An 18,453-nucleotide genomic window follows, 5' to 3' on the forward strand; every position below is an offset into this window, starting at 1 on the left:
CGTGCCTTCGTGGTGAGTGTAGTGAGTGGTCGCGCCAAGACGTGGCCACGACCTCCGGTTCCTGGCTGAGGATAAGTGGCCTCCACCAGTTCGGGATCCGGTACCCTGATCTGCTAACCCTTCACCCGTTTTAGCTCACTCGTGGGATCTCAGGGTTCCCTCTTCCTTCATGTCTCTGGGCCTTTCTCCAGGTTCCATTCCTTCCTTGTTCCTTTCCTCTTGTCTTTCTCTCTCTTGCTCCCTTCAGGAGCAGCACCCAGACAGGGCTGCTGCTCCCTGTCACTACTCTTCTCCTCTTCTTCTGTCTAACTCCACACCCACTAAGATGGTGCCCACCTTTTTATACTCCCACTGACACCCGAGCCCAGGTGACTAGCCACCAATGGGCTCCTTCCTATGCCCAGAGTCCCTCCCCTCTCTGTTCCTGCACCACTGGGCTATTCCTCCCCCCCTCCCACTCCAGCCAGGGACAGACGCTGTCGTACCTGCACATTCACCTAGTGGGAGTACCATTGATCTGTCCCCCGGAAATGGGATGTATGTGGTGCATGCAGCTGACAGAGTTCCAGTCCACACTCCATCCTTACCCGGGAGTGGAATACCACACCTCTGGTTCGAGGTGCAATACCCCTGTAGCAGCCGAGCCCTCGGGGTGCTACATACAGCTCCCGCCCAGTCCTCTGCACAGCTCCCCGCCCAGTCCTCTGCACAGCTCCTCGCCCAGTCCTCTGCACAGCTCCCACCCAGTCCTCTGCACAGCTCCCGCCCAGTCCTATGTACAGCTCCCGCCCAGTACTATGTACAGCTCCCGCCCAGTCCTCTGCACAGCTCCCGCCCAGTCCTATGTACAGCTCCCGCCCAGTCCTCTGCACAGCTCCTCTCCCAGTCCTCTGCACAGCTCCTCTCCCAGTCCTCTGCACAGCTCCTCTCCCAGTCCTCTGCACAGCTCCTCCCCCAGTCCTCTGTACAGCTCCTCGCCCAGTCCTCTGTACAGCTCCTCGCCCAGTCCTCTGCACAGCTCCCGCCCAGTCCTCTGCACAGCTCCTCGCCCAGTCCTCTGCACAGCTCCTCCCCCAGTCCTCTGCACAGCTCCTCCCCCAGTCCTCTGTACAGCTCCCCGCCCAGTCCTCTGCACAGCTCCCGCCCAGTCCTCTGCACAGCTCCCGCCCAGTCCTATGTACAGCTCCGGCCCAGTCCTCTGCACAGCTCCCCGCCCAGTCCTCTGCACAGCTCCTCCCCCAGTCCTCTGCACAGCTCCTCCCCCAGTCCTCTGCACAGCTCCTCTCCCAGTCCTCTGCACAGCTCCTCTCCCAGTCCTCTGCATAGCTCCTCCCCCAGTCCTCTGTACAGCTCCTCTCCCAGTCCTCTGCACAGCTCCTCGCCCAGTCCTCTGCACAGCTCCCCGCCCAGTCCTCTGCACAGCTCCTCTCCCAGTCCTCTGCACAGCTCCTCTCCCAGTCCTCTGCACAGCTCCTCTCCCAGTCCTCTGCACAGCTCCTCGCCCAGTCCTCTGCACAGCTCCCGCCCAGTCCTCTGCACAGCTCCTCTCCCAGTCCTCTGCACAGCTCCTCCCCCAGTCCTCTGCACAGCTCCTCTCCCAGTCCTCTGCACAGCTCCTCGCCCAGTCCTCTGCACAGCTCCCGCCCAGTCCTCTGCACAGCTCCTCTCCCAGTCCTCTGCACAGCTCCTCCCCCAGTCCTCTGCACAGCTCCTCGCCCAGTCCTCTGCACAGCTCCTCGCCCAGTCCTCTGCACAGCTCCTCGCCCAGTCCTCTGCACAGGTCCTCCCCCAGTCCTCTGCACAGCTCCTCCCCCAGTCCTCTGCACAGCTCCTCCCCCAGTCCTCTGCACAGCTCCTCGCCCAGTCCTCTGCACAGCTCCTCGCCCAGTCCTCTGCACAGCTCCCGCCCAGTCCTCTGCACAGCTCCTCGCCCAGTCCTCTGCACAGCTCCTCTCCCAGTCCTCTGCAGAGCTCCTCCCCCAGTCCTCTGTACAGCTCCCCGCCCAGTCCTCTGCACAGCTCCCGCCCAGTCCTCTGTACAGCTCCCGCCCAGTCCTCTGCACAGCTCCTCGCCCAGTCCTCTGCACAGCTCCTCGCCCAGTCCTCTGCACAGCTCCTCGCCCAGTCCTCTGCACAGCTCCTCGCCCAGTCCTCTGCACAGCTCCTCGCCCAGTCCTCTGCACAGCTCCTCGCCCAGTCCTCTGCACAGCTCCTCGCCCAGTCCTCTGCACAGCTCCTCGCCCAGTCCTCTGCACAGCTCCTCGCCCAGTCCTCTGCACAGCTCCTCTCCCAGTCCTCTGCATAGCTCCTCCCCCAGTCCTCTGTACAGCTCCTCGCCCAGTCCTCTGCACAGCTCCCGCCCAGTCCTCTGCACAGCTCCCCGCCCAGTCCTCTGTACAGCTCCTCGCCCAGTCCTCTGCACAGCTCCTCTCCCAGTCCTCTGCACAGCTCCTCGCCCAGTCCTCTGTACAGCTCCTCGCCCAGTCCTCTGCACAGCTCCCGCCCAGTCCTCTGCGCAGCTCCTCTCCCAGTTCTCTGCGCAGCTCCTCGCCCAGTCCTCTGTACAGCTCCCGCCCAGTCCTCTGCACAGCTCCTCGCCCAGTCCTCTGCACAGCTCCCCGCTCAGTCCTCTGTACAGCTCCTCGCCCAGTCCTATGTACAGCTCCCGCCCAGTCCTCTGCACAGCTCCTCCCCCAGTCCTCTGTACAGCTCCTCGCCCAGTCCTCTGCACAGCTCCTCTCCCAGTCCTCTGCACAGCTCCTCTCCCAGTCCTCTGCACAGCTCCCGCCCAGTCCTCTGCACAGCTCCTCCCCCAGTCCTCTGCACAGCTCCTCGCCCAGTCCTCTGCACAGCTCCTCGCCCAGTCCTCTGCACAGCTCCTCGCCCAGTCCTCTGCACAGCTCCTCGCCCAGTCCTCTGCACAGCTCCTCCCCCAGTCCTCTGCACAGCTCCTCGCCCAGTCCTCTGCACAGCTCCTCGCCCAGTCCTCTGCACAGCTCCTCGCCCAGTCCTCTGCACAGCTCCTCGCCCAGTCCTCTGCACAGCTCCTCTCCCAGTCCTCTGCACAGGTCCTCGCCCAGTCCTCTGCACAGCTCCCCGCCCAGTCCTCTGCACAGCTCCTCTCCCAGTCCTCTGCACAGCTCCCGCCCAGTCCTCTGCACAGCTCCTCGCCCAGTCCTCTGCACAGCTCCCGCCCAGTCCTCTGCACAGCTCCTCTCCCAGTCCTCTGCACAGCTCCTCCCCCAGTCCTCTGCACAGCTCCTCTCCCAGTCCTCTGCACAGCTCCCGCCCAGTCCTCTGCACAGCTCCTCTCCCAGTCCTCTGCACAGCTCCTCCCCCAGTCCTCTGCACAGCTCCTCGCCCAGTCCTCTGCACAGCTCCTCGCCCAGTCCTCTGCACAGCTCCTCGCCCAGTCCTCTGCACAGGTCCTCCCCCAGTCCTCTGCACAGCTCCTCCCCCAGTCCTCTGCACAGCTCCTCCCCCAGTCCTCTGCACAGCTCCTCGCCCAGTCCTCTGCACAGCTCCCGCCCAGTCCTCTGCACAGCTCCTCGCCCAGTCCTCTGCACAGCTCCTCTCCCAGTCCTCTGCAGAGCTCCTCCCCCAGTCCTCTGTACAGCTCCCCGCCCAGTCCTCTGCACAGCTCCCGCCCAGTCCTCTGTACAGCTCCCGCCCAGTCCTCTGCACAGCTCCTCGCCCAGTCCTCTGCACAGCTCCTCGCCCAGTCCTCTGCACAGCTCCTCGCCCAGTCCTCTGCACAGCTCCTCGCCCAGTCCTCTGCACAGTTCCTCGCCCAGTCCTCTGCACAGCTCCTCGCCCAGTCCTCTGCACAGCTCCTCGCCCAGTCCTCTGCACAGCTCCTCGCCCAGTCCTCTGCACAGCTCCTCGCCCAGTCCTCTGCACAGCTCCTCTCCCAGTCCTCTGCATAGCTCCTCCCCCAGTCCTCTGTACAGCTCCTCGCCCAGTCCTCTGCACAGCTCCCGCCCAGTCCTCTGCACAGCTCCCCGCCCAGTCCTCTGTACAGCTCCTCGCCCAGTCCTCTGCACAGCTCCTCTCCCAGTCCTCTGCACAGCTCCTCGCCCAGTCCTCTGTACAGCTCCTCGCCCAGTCCTCTGCACAGCTCCCGCCCAGTCCTCTGCGCAGCTCCTCTCCCAGTTCTCTGCGCAGCTCCTCGCCCAGTCCTCTGTACAGCTCCCGCCCAGTCCTCTGCACAGATCCTCGCCCAGTCCTCTGCACAGCTCCCCGCTCAGTCCTCTGTACAGCTCCTCGCCCAGTCCTATGTACAGCTCCCGCCCAGTCCTCTGCACAGCTCCTCCCCCAGTCCTCTGTACAGCTCCTCGCCCAGTCCTCTGCACAGCTCCTCTCCCAGTCCTCTGCACAGCTCCTCTCCCAGTCCTCTGCACAGCTCCCGCCCAGTCCTCTGCACAGCTCCTCCCCCAGTCCTCTGCACAGCTCCTCGCCCAGTCCTCTGCACAGCTCCTCGCCCAGTCCTCTGCACAGCTCCCGCCCAGTCCTCTGCACAGCTCCTCGCCCAGTCCTCTGCACAGCTCCTCCCCCAGTCCTCTGCACAGCTCCTCGCCCAGTCCTCTGCACAGCTCCTCGCCCAGTCCTCTGCACAGCTCCTCGCCCAGTCCTCTGCACAGCTCCTCGCCCAGTCCTCTGCACAGCTCCTCTCCCAGTCCTCTGCACAGCTCCTCGCCCAGTCCTCTGCACAGCTCCCCGCCCAGTCCTCTGCACAGCTCCTCTCCCAGTCCTCTGCACAGCTCCTCGCCCAGTCCTCTGCACAGCTCCTCGCCCAGTCCTCTGCACAGCTCCCCGCCCAGTCCTCTGCACAGCTCCCGCCCAGTCCTCTGTACAGCTCCTCGCCCAGTCCTCTGCACAGCTCCTCGCCCAGTCCTCTGCACAGCTCCTCGCCAATGTCATGACATGCGTCACCCCATCTCTTGAAACCCAGAGGCAAATGAAAAGACTGGAGGGAGCAAGCTGCGTAGACGACCGGGCAGGGAGCTGCGTAGACGACCGGGCAGGGAGCTGCATAGACGACCGGGCAGGGAGCTGCGTAGACGACCGGGCAGGGAGCTGCGTAGACGACCGGGCAAGGAGCTGCGTAGACGACCGGGCAAGGAGCTGCGTAGACGACCGGGCAAGGAGCTGCGTAGACGACCGGGCAAGGAGCTGCGTAGACGACCGGGCAGGGAGCTGCGTAGACGACCGGGCATGGAGCTGCGCAGATGACCGGGCAGGGAGCTGCGCAGAAGACCGGGCAGGGAGCTGCGTAGACGACCGGGCAAGGAGCTGCGTAGACGACCGGGCAGGGAGCTGCGTAGACGACCGGGCAAGGAGCTGCGTAGACGACCGGGCAGGGAGCTGCGTAGAAGACCGGGCATGGAGCTGCGTAGACGACCGGGCAGGGAGCTGCGTAGACGACCGGGCAGGGAGCTGCGTAGACGACCGGGCAAGGAGCTGCGTAGACGACCGGGCAGGGAGCTGCGTAGACGACCGGGCAAGGAGCTGCGTAGACGACCGGGCAGGGAGCTGCGTAGACGACCGGGCAAGGAGCTGCGTAGACGACCGGGCAGGGAGCTGCGTAGACGACCGGGCAAGGAGCTGCGTAGACGACCGGGCAGGGAGCTGCGTAGAAGACCGGGCATGGAGCTGCGTAGACGACCGGGCAGGGAGCTGCGTAGACGACCGGGCATGGAGCTGCGTAGACGACCGGGCAGGGAGCTGCGTAGACGACCGGGCAAGGAGCTGCGTAGACGACCGGGCAAGGAGCTGCGTAGACGACCGGGCAGGGAGCTGCGTAGACGACCGGGCAAGGAGCTGCGTAGACGACCGGGCAGGGAGCTGCGTAGACGACCGGGCATGGAGCAGCTTGGAGAACCAGCTGTGCAGAGGGACATGTGAGGGTCGGGGTGAAGTGAATATGATCTTTTTGTATGTGGGGTCCTGATGGGTTTAGCCGTCGGTGGGACACGAGACCCAACCCGAACTCTACACAAAGTCGCCCATCGCGCTGCTTTACAAATTCGAGGGCAACCTATGTGAGGACCATGTTATCATGTAAAGTGCTGCGGAATATGTTGGCACGATATAAATAATTATTAGTATTATTATTATGTCTCTGCCCTCCGGGCCCCGGCACGGCTGGACACCGGCATCTCCTGTGGGACACAGACCCCGGTAATTGCTCCGGATTAGGAGAGAGAAGCTATAAAAACAAGTGTGCGGTGGTCCGGCGCCCGGCAGAGGCGACGTCGCCCTGTCTGGCATTACTGATCTTAGGATATAATTGTGGTGGATTTTCAGAACACTTTAAATGAAGCGAGGAAGAACAAAAACCCATAAACTAAGGGAGAACGGCCCCTGGTTGTGCCAAGTGGGTCCGTAGAGTCATTTACCAGGACGGCAGGAGACGGCGGGATTATACTGCCAGGCATAGGGGGGACTGGAGCTTGGGATTTCTGAACTGGAACTGGTTAAGATTCACCGAGAACTGCCATATCTATCCCTCCCACCTGGTGGAGGGGCTCTGAGAGGTTCAGGGGCCCAACTACAAACTGGGCTCATTCCAAAACCTAAAATTTGAGCCAGAAGACAGAAGGATCACCATTCTTCCAATCTGGGCCAAGAGTGGGCGACATATGGTCGGAGAGTCCTATGTTGGCATGGCTGATGGGCTCTCGCCAAGAATTGACCCTTATGGTTATTGCTGTGTGGAATCCTCAGTTCTTAACCCCTTTATGTATATACCTGTCCTGGAGTAAGTCTAGATGTATGGAGCTGTGTTATACAGCCAGCATCCGCCGCCCACAACAGTGATCAGAGCTTTCTCCGATCATCAGCCCCTTAGATGCTTAGACTTAGACTTAATCAGTGACCACGGCATGTAAGATGTGCCATCCTAGTGGCATGTTCATTCCATCACTCCCACCACGGTTTGATTGTTGGGGGTCGATGGTCTGCCATGGCAGGTGGGAGTCCTGGTGAAAGTCCCCATCGCTGCCATCTTGGTCCTCCTGTGGCTGGGCTTCATAGAGGAAATGTATTTAACTATACACTCAAGTAATACAATATATACAGTACTACCAGCAATCAAACGATCACAGGTTCAAGTCCACTATGGAGAAGAAAAAATTAAGTGAAAAGTAAAAAAAAAAAAAAAGGAATAAGAAAATGTAAAAAAAAAAACTAATTGGAATCAGCCCTATTTACCCCAGTTAGGAATAAGAAAAAAATGTTTAGAAAAGCATATTCAGTAAAAGTCAGACCTAAGAAAATATACAATTATTTAACCCATAATAATAATAATAATAATAATTAAATCCAAAACCCAGACCAGGCTCCAAAATAAATACAAACCCTAGACTAGGGCCCAAAATAAATCCAGACCCCAGACCAGGCTCCAAAATAAATCCAGATCCCAGACCAGGACCCAAAATAAATCCAGACCCCAGACAGGGACCCAAAATAAATCCAGACCCCAGACAGGGACCCAAAATAAATCCCGACCCCAGACAGGGACCCAAAATAAATCCCAACCCCAGACAGGGACCCAAAATAAATCCAGACCCCAGACAGGGACCCAAAATAAATCCAGACCCCAGACAGGGACCCAAAATAAATCCAGACCCCAGACCAGGACCCAAAAAAAGAAATCCAGACCAGACTTCAAAAGAAATGCAGACCAGGCTTCAAAATAAATATAAAAATCAACACAGACCCCAGACCAGTCTATAGAATAAATTCACACCCAGACCAAGCCACAAAATAAATCCAGTCTCAGACTAAATCCCAAAAATCAATAAAGACCCCAAACCAGGCCCCACCTACCGTACATACGTAGACTAGATTAGGCCCCCAAACTAAATCCAGACTCCAGACCAGAAGTCAAAAATTCAGACCCCACCATAAATACAGACCCAAAAGAAAACCCTAAAATAAATAAACATTACAGACAAGACCCAAAATGAATTAGATCCCACAGAATAATCCAGAAAAATTACAGACGTAAGACAGCAATACAGATGAGAACCCCGGACTCAGGAAAAATACCATCAAAATAAATACCGATCCCGCACAAAACCCTAAAATAAAGAAAGACCCCGAGTGTCTAAAGCAACAGCAGGCAGCCCCTGAGACACGTGTCCTACTGCAGCCCCCCATGGATCCAATCAGATATACACCGCATAGGAAGTATGGCGGCCAGATGGCTCCTCACCCCCCCAGATAACATTATAGCTCCTCTGACACGTCGTCTTCGTGTTTTCTGTCTTGTTGATGTAACGATTGATCTCCACGACTCGTGCCGTGACCATCTATATACAGCTCTCTCTATATACAGCTCTCTCTATATACAGCTCTCTCTATATACAGCTCTCTCCGGCTTCTCCTCTGGTGTATGACAGTGTTTGGGGGATCACGTTCGCTCCCCTCGTTATAGGCGTTGTGTATCCGCAGCGGTAATTACAGGAGGATTTAGAAGGATGTGGACGGGAATGGATTTGGCGAGGAAACTATTTTAGGATATTCGAGCTCTGGGTGGTCCATAGAAATCGTACAATTATAAAGTCAACTGGCCGGAGAATCCTATAATGAGGTGCTCGGGTGAGCAGCCCTTCAATCTCTACGTGTCATAGGAACTATCTATGGACTGAAATACAAAAACTGAGCAACAAAAAAATGAAAAAAAAACTTCTAATGAAAAAATACAAAATGTAAATATAGTTCTTGGAACTTCAGAAAGAAGTTTAGGATCCACCGAGATGGTGACAATCAGAGTCTGCTGCCCACCAGTGTCTTCAACAAGCCCAACATAGGCGCTAAAAATGTAACCGCACCCCAAATGTCCAGCACTCAATCACTGGCCACTAATGTCTATTTCTTACAACCTTCTAGACTTTATGTGAGGTCCTCAGAATAAGATTATTCAGTGATTTTTTACTTTTTTTTACTTGTCTCTATTTCTGAGCTGAGATGTCATCTCACTACTCAGATTCACAGCTATCTGGCTGCTGCATTCCCTGCATCAGCTTTTATACTGGCTATGACAGAGCCTTCTGATTGGCTGAGCTACCACGTGATGTCAGAGTCATTATCAGGAAGCTGCGCACAAGGTTATGCGTTCCTTCTCTGACTCTTGCAATGTTCTGTAGTGGGTTCGTATTTGCTGGGTTCAGAGAATTCCTAAAAATTCGACTTCCAATAGTCTTCTTCCTCTCCGAAGAGGTAATTTGCATATAAAAATTCAAGACAGAATCGATTTAATTAATCTATAACAGTTACGGCTCTCAGAATAGGTTGGCACAACAATTTTTTTTAAAAAAATATATATATATATTTTTCAAAAGTGAAAAAAGTATTGGAACTAAATTAATAAAAAATAAATAAATGAATAAACATGAAATTGCCCTGATCACATCTAAAAGAAACATTTTTTATTGCATTACGTGTCCCTACAATAACACCATAAAAAATACAACTTAATGAAGAAAAATTTAATTATGGAGGAGATGGTGATAAACAAAATAAAATACACATTATAAGAGCCGGAACAGCAGCTAATGACAAACTCCTCTCCGCGGCTGTGCTCTGTATATGCCGGAACGCAGATGACGGAACATTAGCACGTAATGATTAAAGACATTTCTTCATCCATCAATATTGTCTTCGTTCATTGGGTTAAGAGCGGCTGTAGTGCTTTTAAATCTGTACACTTTTCTAACCATAATAAATTAGGATTAGGGATTAATTTACAGTTAGGTTTAAGGTTAGATTTACGGCTAGGGTTCACTTTAAGACTAGGGATTGGGATAAACTAAGTCAGTCTTAGGGATTGGGTTTGGTTTATGGCTAGGGGTTGGTTTAAGATTGGGGCTAGAGTTAATCTTAGGGATTGGGTTAGGGTTAGAGCTAGGGTTAGGTTTAGAGTTGGGGCTAGAGTTACTCTTAGGGATTTGGTTAGGGTTAGAGTTAGGGTTAGGTTTAGAGTTTGGGCTAGAGTTAGTCTTAGGGATTGGGTTAGGGTTAGAGCTAGGGTTAGGTTTAGAGTTGGGGCTAGAGTTAGTCTTAGGGATTGGGTTAGGGTTAGAGCTAGGGTTAGGTTTAGAGTTGGGGCTAGAGTTAGTCTTAGGGATTTGGTTAGGGTTAGAGCTAGGGTTAGGTTTAGAGTTGGGGCTAGAGTTAGTCTTAGGGATTGGGTTAGGGTTAGGTTTAGAGTTGAGGCTAGAGTTAGTCTTAGGGATTGGGTTAGGGTTAGGTTTAGAGTTGAGGCTAGAGTTAGTCTTAGGGATTGGGTTAGGGTTAGAGCTAGGGTTAGGTTTAGAGTTGGGGCTAGAGTTAGTCTTAGGGATTGGGTTAGGGTTAGAGCTAGGGTTAGGTTTAGAGTTGGGGCTAGAGTTACTCTTAGGGATTGGGTTAGGGTTAGAGCTAGGGTTAGGTTTAGAGTTGAGGCTAGAGTTAGAGCTAGGGTTAGGTTTAGAGTTGGGGCTAGAGTTAGTCTTAGGGATTTGGTTAGGGTTAGAGCTAGGGTTAGGTTTAGAGTTGGGGCTAGAGTTAGTCTTAGGGATTGGGTTAGGGTTAGGTTTAGAGTTGAGGCTAGAGTTAGTCTTAGGGATTGGGTTAGGGTTAGAGCTAGGGTTAGGTTTAGAGTTGGGGCTAGAGTTAGTCTTAGGGATTGGGTTAGGGTTAGAGCTAGGGTTAGGTTTAGAGTTGGGGCTAGAGTTACTCTTAGGGATTGGGTTAGGGTTAGAGCTAGGGTTAGGTTTAGAGTTGGGGCTAGAGTTAGTCTTAGGGATTTGGTTAGGGTTAGAGCTAGGGTTAGGTTTAGAGTTGGGGCTAGAGTTAGTCTTAGGGATTGGGTTAGAGTTAGGGCTAGGGTTAGGTTTAGAGTTGGGGCTAGAGCTAGTCTTAGGGATTGGGTTAGGGTTAGAGCTAGGGTTAGGTTTAGAGTTGGGGCTAGAGTTAGTCTTAGGGATTTGGTTAGGGTTAGAGCTAGGGTTAGGTTTAGAGTTTGGGCTAGAGTTAGTCAAAGGGTTTGGGTTAGAGTTAGGTTTATAGTTGGGGCTAGAGTTAGTCTTAGTAATTCGATCAGTTTTAAAGAAGTTGTCCACTACTTTTACATTGATGCCCTATTCAATTGAATGGGAGGCGGATGTGCAGTATACAGCGACGGCCACTGCCACTTGACGGCGGAGCCTCGCAGGTGAGCACTTCCAGCCGGAGGCCACCGCCGGCACCGAAAACAGGTTATCGGTGGGGGTGAAGCGTGCGGGACCCCGGCCGATCATACATACGGATAGGGCATCAATGGAAAAGTAGTGGACAACCCCTTTAAGGCTAGGGTTAGTCTAAGGGCATGGATTGGGTTAGGTTTAGAGATACGGTTAGGCTTAGGGTTGGGGTTAAGGTTAGTCTAAGGGATTGGGTTAGGTTTATGGTTAGAGTAAACCCTTTATGGTTAGAGTTAGTCTTAGGGTTAGAAATTGGGTTAGGGTAAGTCATTGGGTTAGAGTTAGGGCTAAAGTTACACTTAGGGACTGGGTTAGGGTTAGAGCTAGGGTTAGGTTTAGAGTTAGAGCTAGAGTTAGTCTTAGGCATTCGATTAAGTTTAAGGCTAGGGCTAGTCTAAGGCTAGGGATTGGGTTAGGGCGCTGCAGTGGAGATTTCATCCAGTGACGTGTACTCACCTCTGGCTGAAGTCACTGCCCTTGCGCCCAGATCTGTGATCACCAGTAATTACTATGATCTGAGCACCGCAATGACATGATTGCTCTGCTCAGATTGCCCTTGAGTCATGTATCTAATCCTATAATTTGTGATTGTCATAGAGAAAGATTAAAATCAATAAGACATCTCCAGGAAGGGCACATTCACCCTCGTCCTCTTCACATAGAACATCTAGGACAAGAGCTTACACTTCAAACTCTTTGAAACTGACCTCATTGGACATATGGGGTAGAGAGTACACTACATCTAGCTAGGAAGTGAGAAAACTCACTAAAACACCCTTTGAAGCCGGGACTCCTTGCCATGGACAGGTGATTAAAACAGGATATCTATTGTGGGAAAAAGACATAGAGTCTAAAATTTGTATATTCAAGAAGCCTGGGGTTTATTTGTTCCAGGGAGAATTGTGTTTTCCAAGATGAGCTTCCTTTCATGAAAGAATCTGTGGTATCCAGCTGGGCTCCATTGTCCGGATAAAAATATTGGGTTCGGTGTCAATCCGATCTTTACGAGATATAGATTTTCGGTGTCATATCAAAGGGACGGACAAGACGCATTAACTTACATCAGTGTGGGGCCACTAGCATCCCTTCAATTGAATAACGCACTGATAAATGATGCTATACCTGTCATATTTGTTCTCTATGTAACGATAAAATTGTGATAAGAAAGATGCCTGTGATCCCCAGGGGGCGGAGATGTTCTGGAAGTTGGGATCTAATAATTTTCTGAAACTGAAGCCATATTCCATGACAAGCCCTGTTATGAGTCACCAGAGGGGCGATAAACTTGTGTTAATAAAAGGCAAATGCCAAATTTTGGTCCTTGTCAATTCTTGTAGGTGCAGCTAACTGCGGTTCTGTCCATACTTCCCTCCATGAATCTGAAGCCATTATAGTGACTTCAGGTTTAGTAATTTTCTTTTGTTTATCCTCTTTATTTTCGGTAATTGTATATTGTATTGTTTGTCCCCTTTATAAAATATTTTGTATATTTTTTATAAACACTGCCTATCATTCTGGATTAAATACAAAATGTAATAGTTCTGTTCCTCTTGCTCTGTAAACCTTGCCACGAAGCCATACGCTACCTGTCAGGTGTCCAATCGGCCCGTATAAACGATTGGTGGGGGCAGCTAATAGTCTTTCTTGGGTTATTGTGAAGTTGGCAGTGACTGTACCAAGGTATATATATATTCCATGCTTTCGGTATATACAGTACACTCACGGTGAGTTCCCCAATAATCGGCCTGGTAGTGGAAACAGTCTGAGGCCTCCTCCATTAATCGTTGGTTAATTGTGTAATTGTCCTGAAGATAGGGGGCAGCAGAGAGCTGTTCATCAGAAAAAAGTAACAGCATGGTGGATCTGCCCGACTCCTCCGGCTGTGATCTTTGACAATGACACAGTCTGCTAAACTGTGAATGTAATTTGATCATGTGTGATATTATTCGTTGAGCCGTGTATCTAATCCTATTGTGTGTGATATTGTCTTCTGAGCCGTGTATCTAATCCTCTCCTGTGTGATACTGTCTTCTGAGCCGTGTATCTAATCCTCTCCTGTGTGATACTGTCTTCTGAGCCGTGTATCTAATCCTATTCTATGTGATACTGTCTGCTGAGCCGTGTATCTAATCCTATCCTGTGTGATACTGTCTTCTGAGCCGTGTATCTAATCCTATTCTATGTGATACTGTCTGCTGAGCCGTGTATCTAATCCTATCCTGTGTGATACTATCTGCTGAGCCGTGTATCTAATCCTATCCTGTGTGATACTGTCTGCTGAGCCGTGTATCTAATCCTCTCCTGTGTGATACTGTCTTCTGAGCCGTGTATCTAATCCTATTCTATGTGATACTGTCTGCTGAGCCGTGTATCTAATCCTATCCTGTGTGATACTATCTGCTGAGCCGTGTATCTAATCCTATCCTGTGTGATACTGTCTGCTGAGCCGTGTATCTAATCCTATCCTGTGTGATACTGTCTGCTGAGCCGTGTATCTAATCCTATCCTGTGTGATACTATCTGCTGAGCCGTGTATCTAATCCTATTCTATGTGATACTATCTGCTGAGCCGTGTATCTAATCCTATCCTGTGTGATACTGTCTGCTGAGCCGTGTATCTAATCCTATCCTGTGTGATACTGTCTGCTGAGCCGTGTATCTAATCCTATCCTGTGTGATACTATCTGCTGAGCCGTGTATCTAATCCTATCCTGTGTGATACCGTCTGCTGAGCCGTGTATCTAATCCTATCCTGTGTGATACTATCTGCTGAGCCGTGTATCTAATCCTATCCTGTGTGATACCGTCTGCTGAGCCGTGTATCTAATCCTATCCTGTGTGATACTGTCTGCTGATCCCTGTATCTAATCCTATTCTATGTGATATTGTCTGCTGAGCCGTGTATCTAATCCTCTCCTGTGTGATACTATCTGCTGAGCCGTGTATCTAATCCTATTGTGTGTGATATTGTCTTCTGAGCCGTGTATCTAATCCTATCCTGTGTGATACTGTCTGCTGAGCCGTGTATCTAATCCTATTCTATGTGATACTGTCTTCTGAGCCGTGTATCTAATCCTATTCTATGTGATACTGTCTGCTGAGCCGTGTATCTAATCCTATCCTGTGTGATACTATCTGCTGAGCCGTGTATCTAATCCTACCCTGTCTGATACTGTCTGCTGAGCCGTGTATCTAATCCTATCCTGTGTGATACTATCTGCTGAGCCGTGTATCTAATCCTATCCTGTGTGATACCGTCTGCTGAGCCGTGTATCTAATCCTATCCTGTGTGATACTGTCTGCTGATCCCTGTATCTAATCCTATCCTGTGTGATACTATCTGCTGAGCCGTGTATCTAATCCTCTCCTGTGTGATACTATCTGCTGAGCCGTGTATCTAATCCTATCCTGTGTGATACTGTCTGCTGATCCCTGTATCTAATCCTATTCTATGTGATACTGTCTGCTGAGCCGTGTATCTAATCCTCTCCTGTGTGATACTATCTGCTGAGCCGTGTATCTAATCCTATTGTGTGTGATATTGTCTTCTGAGCCGTGTATCTAATCCTATTCTATGTGATACTGTCTTCTGAGCCGTGTATCTAATCCTATCCTGTGTGATACTATCTGCTGAGCCGTGTATCTAATCCTATCCTGTGTGATACTGTCTGCTGATCCCTGTATCTAATCCTATTCTATGTGATACTGTCTTCTGAGCCGTGTATCTAACCCTATCCTGTGTGATACTGTCTGCTGAGCTGTGTATCTAATCCTCTCCTGTGTGATACTGTCTGCTGAGCCGTGTATCTAATCCTATTCTATGTGATACTGTCTTCTGAGCCGTGTATCTAATCCTATTCTATGTGATCCTTTTGCAATCCTTCAGGAGGAGCAGTGACATCACACACATGGAGCAGATCCCGCCCACATTTACTACAGTCATAAAGTAAGCTAGCACTACACTAGGGTTTCAGCAACTGCTCCCCCTAGTGTTTAAAAGTTGGAAATACCAAAACTTTTTAAATAATTTTTCACATTTTGTACCATTAAAAAAACTTTTATATATATTTTATATATATATATATATATATAAAAAAGTACTTTACATTTATTCAATTGCTGAAAAAAAAACAACATTTTTTGTTTATGACACATTCTCATGTAGGGTCTCTATCACAGACCCCCACGACGGAGATGCAGCGGCGCCATTTTTCAGTGCAGATGTCATTGTGATACGCAGAGGCAGGCGCACAGTTCAGCAGAAAGTCCACTGTGTATTTGCACCGTGGGAATTTTGCATTACTCTGCATTTCTGCTTTTTCGGACGTCCATATACATTACCATACATGCAAATATTCCTGGGAAATTAAAAGGGAAATAAGAGAGTTCCTACATTTCCAGCTTAACCCTGAGTATTAACGCTTCACTACTGTAAAGTGATGTGATGTGCTGCTAATATTTGGAAAATCTGTCACCAACTTTCCGCTGTTGCTTTATGATTTATTAATAAATGAATCATAAAGAGATTATTGTCTAATACACATCCAGAGACAACATTCTAACTGACCACTAGAGGGAGCTCAATGCATGCTATTTTACACTCTAAACTCAATGATAAAACAGTATACAGAGCGCTCCCTCTAGTGGAGGCTGCAGATAGCTAGAAATCTACTATGTAACTTTTGTCTGTGGAGGGGATTTAGTGCCACATAGAAGAAAAAGAGAACTCGTATCCCTACAAAAAAAAATCCAGGACATTAAAAGTAAAGAAAGATTGTGGACAATTCCTTTAAGAACATATCAATCCAGCAACATTACAAAAAAATTAACATTGCATAATAATGACCTGGATAAGTTTGGCTTTTAGAGAGATTCAGTGACAGCGAATCATACATACTGCACCCTAATGAGGTGCAGATCAGCTCCTTCAAAGTAATGAAAAGACTAAAACCCCCAAAACTATATAAACAGTCACTACTGAACCATCAAAGAGATCTGTGAAAATGAACGGATGAAAGGTATAAAAGTGCTTTTTTGACCCGTCTCTGAGGCTTTGTTTCCTCCATGCTTTATACTGCTGCTCTTCCAATGAAAATTGAAATTCTTTGTATCAGCACAAGCTCCTGATAAAACTACAGAACCTCTGAATCCGAAGGGACCAGGGCCAAGTAACATATATTTAGTATGTCACTGTGTCCAGAGAATAGGTGGAGCCCCCCCCGCAGGACTAACAGGGTGGAGCGGGATTCTTATCTCGCATCTTACACCATGTGGCAGTAATTATACCAGACTACAGCAACGTATCATGATCTGCTTTACTGGAAGACATAGCATATGGGGAATTTGGAGATTTCATAATATCGAAGGTGATTAAATATTTATAGTGATTATTCAGCATAAAAAAAAAAAAACATTTCACTACAAAAAGCAAAGAAAATATAAAAAACATAATATACATCATTAAAGGGCAAGTACTGAATGTCGTCATATCCACACCATGAATGCAAAGCTTCACAAAGTACTGCACAGTTCTAATATAATACTGCCCCTATGTACAAGAATATAACTACTATAATACTGCCCCTATGTACAAGAATATAACTACTATAATACTGCCCCCTATGTACAAGAATATAACTACTATAATACTGCTCCCTATGTGCAAGAATATAACTACTATAATACTGCCCCCTATGTACAAGAATATAACTACTATAATACTGCCACCTATGTACAAGAATATAACTACTATAATACTGCCCCCTATGTACAAGAATATAACTACTATAATACTGCTCCTATGTACAAGAATATAACTACTATAATACTGCCCCCTATGTACAAGAATATAACTACTATAATACTGCTCCTATGTACAAGAATATAACTACTATAATACTGCTCCCTATGTGCAAGAATATAACTACTATAATACTGCTCCTATGTACAAGAATATAACTACTATAATACTGCCCCATATGTGCAAGAATATAACTACTATAATACTGCCCCTATGTACAAGAATATAACTACTATAATACTGCCCCTATGTACAAGAATATAACTACTATAATACTGCCCCCTATGTACAAGAATATAACTACTATAATACTGCTCCCTATGTGCAAGAATATAACTACTATAATACTGCCCCTATGTACAAGAATATAACTACTATAATACTGCCCCTATGTACAAGAATATAACTACTATAATACTGCCCCCTATGTACAAGAATATAACTACTATAATACTGCTCCCTATGTGCAAGAATATAACTACTATAATACTGCCCCCTATGTACAAGAATATAACTACTATAATACTGCCACCTATGTACAAGAATATAACTACTATAATACTGCCCCCTATGTACAAGAATATAACTACTATAATACTGCTCCTATGTACAAGAATATAACTACTATAATACTGCCCCCTATGTACAAGAATATAACTACTATAATACTGCTCCCTATGTGCAAGAATATAACTACTATAATACTGCTCCTATGTACAAGAATATAACTACTATAATACTGCCCCCTATGTACAAGAATATAACTACTATAATACTGCTCCCTATGTGCAAGAATATAACTACTATAATACTGCTCCTATGTACAAGAATATAACTACTATAATACTGCCCCATATGTGCAAGAATATAACTACTATAATACTGCCCCTATGTACAAGAATATAACTACTATGATACTGCCCCCTATGTACAAGAATATAACTACTATAATACTGCCACCTATGTACAAGAATATAACTACTATAATACTGCCCCCTATGTACAAGAATATAACTACTATAATACTGCTCCTATGTACAAGAATATAACTACTATAATACTGCCCCCTATGTACAAGAATATAACTACTATAATACTGCTCCCTATGTGCAAGAATATAACTACTATAATACTGCTCCTATGTACAAGAATATAACTACTATAATACTGCCCCCTATGTACAAGAATATAACTACTATAATACTGCTCCCTATGTGCAAGAATATAACTACTATAATACTGCTCCTATGTACAAGAATATAACTACTATAATACTGCCCCATATGTGCAAGAATATAACTACTATAATACTGCCCCTATGTACAAGAATATAACTACTATGATACTGCCCCCTATGTACAAGAATATAACTACTATAATACTGCTCCCTATGTGCAAGAATATAACTACTATAATACTGCCCCC

At 48.7% G+C, this 18,453-nt stretch overlaps 1 protein-coding gene across 2 annotated transcripts in view; it reads right to left on the reverse strand.

Annotated features, from left to right (window-relative positions):
- The window catches only part of SCARA5 (scavenger receptor class A member 5), an 813,283-nt gene that overhangs the window by 507,549 nt on the left and 287,281 nt on the right, over positions 1-18,453 (reverse strand). The gene's annotated exons all lie outside the window — the stretch shown is intronic.

This window comes from Phyllobates terribilis, unplaced genomic scaffold (assembly GCF_046119375.1).
Source record: "Phyllobates terribilis strain yellow unplaced genomic scaffold, ASM4611937v1 Scaffold_3__8_contigs__length_932513732, whole genome shotgun sequence".
Taxonomy (NCBI): Eukaryota; Metazoa; Chordata; class Amphibia; order Anura; family Dendrobatidae; genus Phyllobates; species Phyllobates terribilis.